General features: G+C 37.2%; 1 pseudogene; it reads left to right on the top strand.

The window, feature by feature from the left end:
* Positions 1-5,339: 5,339 nt before the first annotated feature.
* Positions 5,340-5,799, top strand: LOC136123774 (ubiquitin-conjugating enzyme E2 N-like; annotated as a pseudogene).
* Positions 5,800-7,095: the final 1,296 nt, after the last annotated feature.

Genomic DNA, 7,095 nt, shown 5'->3' with positions numbered 1-7,095 from the left:
GTCCTTAATGTCATGCTGCTAGGATCGAGATAGTTGAATTAGTGATTAACTCAATTAAATGGAAGCCAGCTTTATTAATTTGGAAAAAATGTCCAGTCATTGTAGCAGGGCATCAAAGACTGTTATCCTGGAGTGGAATCATGTTCTTTAAAGGAACTGATGACTATTGAGAAATATACTCCTTTTCAACTTAAAAGCAATCATCATACGTAGGAGTTTCCCGCTGATACCAGTTAACGCTGAGCTTAAAAATCTAAAGTGGTAAGTGGGACTAGATATACACAGTAAAAATCTTATTAACAGGCCCAATTAAATGAAAAGACAGTCTGAGTTGGTGAAAACTCTGTATTATAGTATTTTTTAAAAGAAATTCAACTTCTTTAAAATATACAAAATAATAGATTTCTGGATTCTGATAAGAATAATATATATTTTATAAGTAATACCTTTGAAGTGCTTGAAAATAGTTTGTTCATGTATTTTATAGATTAAAATTTTCCCATACAATTGTGTTTATACTGCCAATGTGTTGATAGTGGATCAATGCGGAGGTTACCACACTGTCCCTAATGGGCCTTCCTGTGTCTTTTTTCTCTGCCATCCTCTCCCTCCCCATCCCTGCTATTTCCTACCCACAGCATCCCTGGTCTCACTTTCTCCCACATCTCCCTTTGTCTTTCTGTCCTAGGGAGATGGATTCCAAATACAAAGGTGTAAAAAAGAATACAAAACCAGTGGGTTACTTGCCCACTAACCAACAGGTGACAGGGCACAAACAGGAAAACTAGTAAGCAGGTGAAGCCAGCTACAGATGTAATGGATTTTTTTCCAAGTAGCAGGATTTCTTGCCTTCCATTTGAACGGTTTCTAATGGCCTTTCATATACATATGCTAATTCCAGGCTTGAACAGTTTAACCTGTCTAAGAGTATAGTCATGAAATTGGTTTTCCTGTGTAGCTTAGTCACTCACAACTGTAATCACCTAAAAATTGGTCATGGCTTGGAGGTTCCTTAAAAAACTAAAAATAGAGTTATCATATGATCTAGCAATACCACTTCTGAGCATATGTCCGGAAGAGGTGAAAACTCTAATTCGGAAAGATACATGCACCCCAATGTTCATATCAGCGCTATTTACAATCATCAAGACATGGAAGCAACCAAATGTCCACCAACATATAAATGGATAAAGAAGATATGGTATATATATATATATATATATATATATATATATATACACACAATGGAATATTACTTAGCCATAAAAAGGAATGAACTAATGCCATTTGAAGTAACATGGATGGACTAAGAGATTATCATACTATGTGTATTAAGTCAGACAGAGAAACACAAATATATATATATATATATATATATATATATATGTATATAACTGAATCACTTTGCTGTACACCTGCAACATTGTAAATCAAATATACTTCCATTTTTTAAAAAATTAAAATAAAATAATAAATTAAAAAATAAATTGGTCACGGCTCAATTTAGAAAGTGACCTTTCAATTTGATGAGAACCTAAGGTTTATAGATAGTAGAGTCTATATCCATTATATTGGGTATATTTTCTCAAAACGATATGGGAAGGAGGCCTTCCAAAATGTGCACTTAGTAAGCAAAACTGTTTTTCCATCAAACAATTTAAAAGGCTTCCCAGGGCTTTTATACTTTATACTGATTTTTAAAGTCTTCTAGTGATAAAGAATAACAATGGAAAATATAACCATTAGGGGTTGACTGTGAAATGACGGAGTGCTCTAACAATAAAACCAAATCTACCTTAATAAACCACACACAAATCACTTCCTCAGGAGAGCAATAGCGACTGTTTTGCTCTAGAGATCATCTTAAAGCCTAGCCAACCATGTGTCAAGTTCATCATTCTCTGAGGTCACAAAGGACCACAGCCAGATTAGCTAGAACTGCATCTGCCAGAACGTCAGGGTGGCAACTGGCTCTCCTCTCTTAAATGAATGGTTAAAATCGCTTTCTGTTATTATCTTTGATTAGGTTTGAATATTTTTTGCTTTAGTTCTTGTGTAGGTTCCACCTGTTTTACTGTGAGAATTTTAGGAGGAAATGAGCCTTCTCTAGGTTTTAATTTCTCATTTTTAGAAAATAAATGGGTTATACGAAATATTCTGAGACTTTCCATCTTTGAAACTTTCCTCTAAGGTTCTCTAATTTGGGAATTAGCAATTTTACTTGTATATTAAACTGTGAGTTTGAGAAGAAAGCAGCTTACTATTTTGCACTATTTTTACATGAACGGCTAACCCTAAAATACCCTCTGGCAGTTGGTTCTTCTAAGTGCTTCCATGTTCCTTTCTGAACTTTGTTTAGAATACTTCTGGGTAGACACTGCTAGGCACTGTACAGCAGAGGTTTTACAATCAGCCTACCTAGGAGGCTCCAAATTTTGGTCCACTACTTACCAGTCAATAGACCTTGAGTGTATTGCCCAGCTTTTCTTAGCCTCAGTTTCTTCATCTTTAAAATGGTAATAACAATAGTATATCATAGTACTGATGAGAAGAATCAATAAGACGAGGCACATAGAATGTTTTGGATAATGCCTGCCACATGGGAATTGTTCAAGAATTGCATTTACATGTGTTTACATTTCTTTTCTCTACTGGGTTGTAACTAGACAAAGAACATTGGTAGCTACCTGTTGATGTGTCACCCTAGACACCCAATCTAGAAACTTGGCAGTTAGCTTTACACCCAGTCTATACCTGTTGATCTCACCTCCTTAATATTTCTTGAATTCTTCTTCCCATCCCTGACTACCAGTGCGCCCACTGAAGAAATCCCCATCTATCCCCTGGATGATAATAGCATCCTTACATGTCTCCCTGACTAGATAGCTGCCAAAGTGACTTTTCTATAATACAAATATGGCCATCAATTCCTCTCCTGATCAAAACTCCACTGCCTAAAGGACAACGTAGCTTGGCGTTTAAGGATCTCAAAAAATATGGTGCCTGATCAGCTCTTTGCATACCAGGCTTTAGAAAAAAAAATCATAGAATGATCTCATGGAGAGCATCAGGGAAGGTTTAATCAATAAGGTAGAAAGAGAATCAGAAGAGTACACTGTTCTGTAACAAACATCAATAGTATTTCTCCTTCCTCAAAAAGTTAGGAATACTGCTCTATAAATTGAGTAATAAAACAGCTAAAGAAACCATAGCAGGAAAGGCTCACACCTGGGTATTTTTCTATTCTGACAAGAAAGAGGAAAATGTCTGTCTACCACAAAATTAATAAACTTTTGAAAGACAAAAGAAATCAGTGCTGATAACTCTATGAGGTTTAAGCTTAATTTTAGAAAAAAAAAAAAATCACAATTCATCTGGGTCCAGCCTATGCCTCGGACAGGCTGTAACCACTAAATCATTAGTAACATAGTGCTTCACTTGACCTTATTTCCCCAGACATCACTGCCACTACTGACCAGCAGCATCCAATATGCTGAGAGAATAATGTCATAGAAAACCCTCAGCAACTCTGCCTTCCGAAAGTGCTGCTTCTGCCAGTGACGTCACAGCTTGTCAGCTCAATATGCCACCGGCATGTGGGTTCACTTCAAGTGGTGCTAATAAATAGCATCAAGCCATCCAGTTGCACTCCATTTTGAGATCACATTACAAAGCTACATGAAGTCCTGGGCAAGGCAGGAGGACTGATGCTATTTTACTGTCTCTTTAGCATCATTATGTACTTGAAAAGGAAAAGAAATCATAAGAAAAATAGGAACATAATCATCTAACAACTAACTGTAGTTTACAAACTTCTTTCTTACATGCTTTACAGGAGATGGATAAAGCCAATATGATTCCAGTTTTAAAGATAACTAAACTGGAGTTCAATTGAGTTTCCCAAGGTCACTCAATAAGATGTGGCCCTCACGTCTTCTGTCTTCATATTTTCTGTAGGTATTGCACGAGCAGAATCAGATAGACCGGGCCTCGGTGGTGTCTGCTTCTTATGCAGGCGTATTCAACATATGGGAGCAGGGCCCCTCTTGAGGGGCTTGGGCTTGGACTATTGTTCTCTGTAATAGCATGGATGGCCAGCTGCTGGTTTTGATTCAGTAGCCAGTTGTAAAAAGTGAACAACACTTGCATAGAAGCAAAGTAGAAAGCAGCCCTCCTTGGGGACAGCTTGAACTCAATAAATAGCTCCATTAGTTTAAGGCGGGAGATATGCACAGGGATACAGATAGAACTCACAAAGGCACTGTTTCTTTCTACCTTTACTAATTGCATCTAACTTCTTTCAGTGGTTACTGGTTAATAGGACTGGGCATATGGTCCTTAGAATTGAAGGGACATTAAAGGTTCATTTCTCCCATATGCCTGTTCTTAAACAGAACCACCCTTAACACCATATCAGATTTTTTTCTTATATTTCTTTAAACTATATAAAGTCACATAAGCTATTGAAGCTACCTAACAATTGAAGCTACCTAACTATAAAAGTCACATAAGCTCATTGAAAAGATTTTGAATTATACAGGAAATTATCAAGAAAAAATTAAAATCACCTACAATTCAATACTCCAGATATGGCCGTTATTACATTTTGATGTTTCCATTCAATTTTTTACATGTATGTTTCTATCGTTTTCAGAATTAACTTTCTTATATCCTGCTTTTTTTCTCTTAACATTATATGAGCAAGCTTGATTATATGATGAGAATCTTCCCATTAAATATTCTTGAAAATTATTAATTTAAATGGCTGCACTTTTTTCTCATATGGATACACCAAAATATGTTTACCCTTGTCTCTACGGTTCAACAGTCAAGCTTACTTTGCTATTGATAAAGAATGCTGCAATGATCATCCATTTACAGAAATGGTTGTTCAAGTTTCTGATTATTTTCTTAGACAACTCTAGAGAGGGAATTACTAGCTGAAGGAGCATTAAGATTTTATGACTTTTAATACAACTTTTTTTTTACTACAACTATGACTTCTTTTGTTTTCAAGGAAGCACCACCAATATATGAGGGATGTTTTACATTCATCAGCTTTAAATATTATGTTCTGTATTTGTTTGAGTTTGCTAATCCAAGAGTTTGTGAGTATTCCTGAAATGTATTTTCTTTTTAAAGACATTCAGAGAATGAGATCTGACACCCTCCCTTGACAAAACCCTGCATGACTGATTGAAGATAAACTGGCTTTGAATATAACAAAGTCTAAAATGTTACAGACACTAGTTGTTGTTGTTTGATGCAGAATAAAATTAGGAACAAGAGAGAAAGTGGGCCGGAGACCAGACCAGAGGCTGAACTCAGGATCCGACAAGATGGCCGGGCTGCCTCGCAGGATTATCAAGGAAACCCAGTGTCTGCTGGCAGAACCAGTTCCCGGCATTAAAGCAGAACCAGATGAGAGCAATGCCCGTTATTTTCATGTGGTCATTGCTGGCCCTCAGGTATTCCCCCTTTGAGGGAGGGACTTTTAAACTTGAACTATTCCTTCCAGAAGAATACCCAATGGCAGCCCCTAAAGTATGTTTCATGACCAAAATTTATCATCCTAATGTAGACAAGTTGGGAAGAATATGTTTAGATATTTTGAAGGATAAGTGGTCCCCAGTACTGCAGATCCATGCAGTCCTGCTATCGATCCAGGCTTTGTTAACTGCTCCCAACCCAGATGACCCATCAGCAAATGATGTAGCGGAGCAGTGGAAGACCAACGAAGCCCAAGCCATAGAAACAGCTAGAGCATGGACTAGGCTGTATGCCACGAATAATATTTAAATCTATCCAATCATCAAGTGTACATCACTTGCCCTGTTCTGCCAAGGCTTCTTCCTTTTTTGTTTGCATTTAATGGACACAGTCTCAGAAACATTACAGAATAAAAGCCCAGACACCTTCAGTCCTCTGGTGACTGAATGCACAGTGGCAAATCTATGTCTTGTCCTGATACACTGTTGTAAAGCATGAGCAGAGGCTAGAAATATTATCTGGGTTGTTGTGAAATGTTTAAAAGCAGTGGCCCTTCTCTGCTTTTATTCATTTCCCTCATCATGGTTTAAGTATAAAGCACTATGAATGAAGGTAGTTGTCAGGATTAGCTGCAGGGGTGTGGGTGTTTTTCTTTTTTTATTATTATTTTTTTTTAGTGGTGGGGAGGAAGGTAGTTTTCATCTTATGGGCTCCTTACCCCCTTTTTATGGTGATCTAATTGCATTGGTTAAAAGCAGCTAACCAGTTCTTTAGAATATGCTCTCTAGCCAAGTCTAACTTTATTTAGACACTGTAGATGGACAAGCTTGTTTGAACCAAAATGGGAACATTACGCAAACATCACGGCCCTCACTAATAACGTTGTGACTTTGCTGTCAAGTGTAGAATCCTCCCTTCAATTAAAAGCTTGTGACCACTTTGTATGGCTTGTCTGGAAACTTCTGTAAAACTTATATTTTAATAAAAAATTTTTTGTTATTCTACTTTGCCTCTGTACAGTTTATTTTACTGTGTTTATTTCATTTTTCCCAATGTGACCATCGTATTTAAAAATTAAAACTGATGAAACATTCTATTTTGGTCTTCACCGTCTGACAAATTGAATGGTGAGAGATAGATTTTGCCAGTTTCTTTTCACTGATGCAAATTTGCGTTAAGATACATCACTGAATGGAGTATTTATAAGCTGGCCCTGAGCAAGCCGAAAGCATCAGTATGTGACATTTTTTACCTCCTAGAAATTTGAAGTAAATGTGTTTGTATTGTCTGATTAGTTAGACGATCACAGAGTCACAGCACAGCCACACCTGTGACTGGCTTTGTGTGGGACTTTCACCTGTGCCACATTTGTGTCTGCCATTTGCGTTATGACCTTGCTCTTATTTCTTGTCTCAGAACTTCATGTGTGACCACCGGTGTGGATTATTAGGAAACACCAGTCTGATAATCACTTGGGGTTTGCTGAGGCATTTATGAGTCTTTCTTACAGACCTGCTGAGCAAATCTCAAGCAGCCAGCTTGCATAAGTATCATCAGAAAGGTTTCTCCCTTAGAAGGCATCATATCCTCAGTTAATGATTCTTA

Source organism: Phocoena phocoena, chromosome 5 (assembly GCF_963924675.1).
Source record: "Phocoena phocoena chromosome 5, mPhoPho1.1, whole genome shotgun sequence".
NCBI lineage: Eukaryota > Metazoa > Chordata > Mammalia > Artiodactyla > Phocoenidae > Phocoena > Phocoena phocoena.
This window is presented reverse-complemented; position numbering and strand designations above follow the sequence as displayed.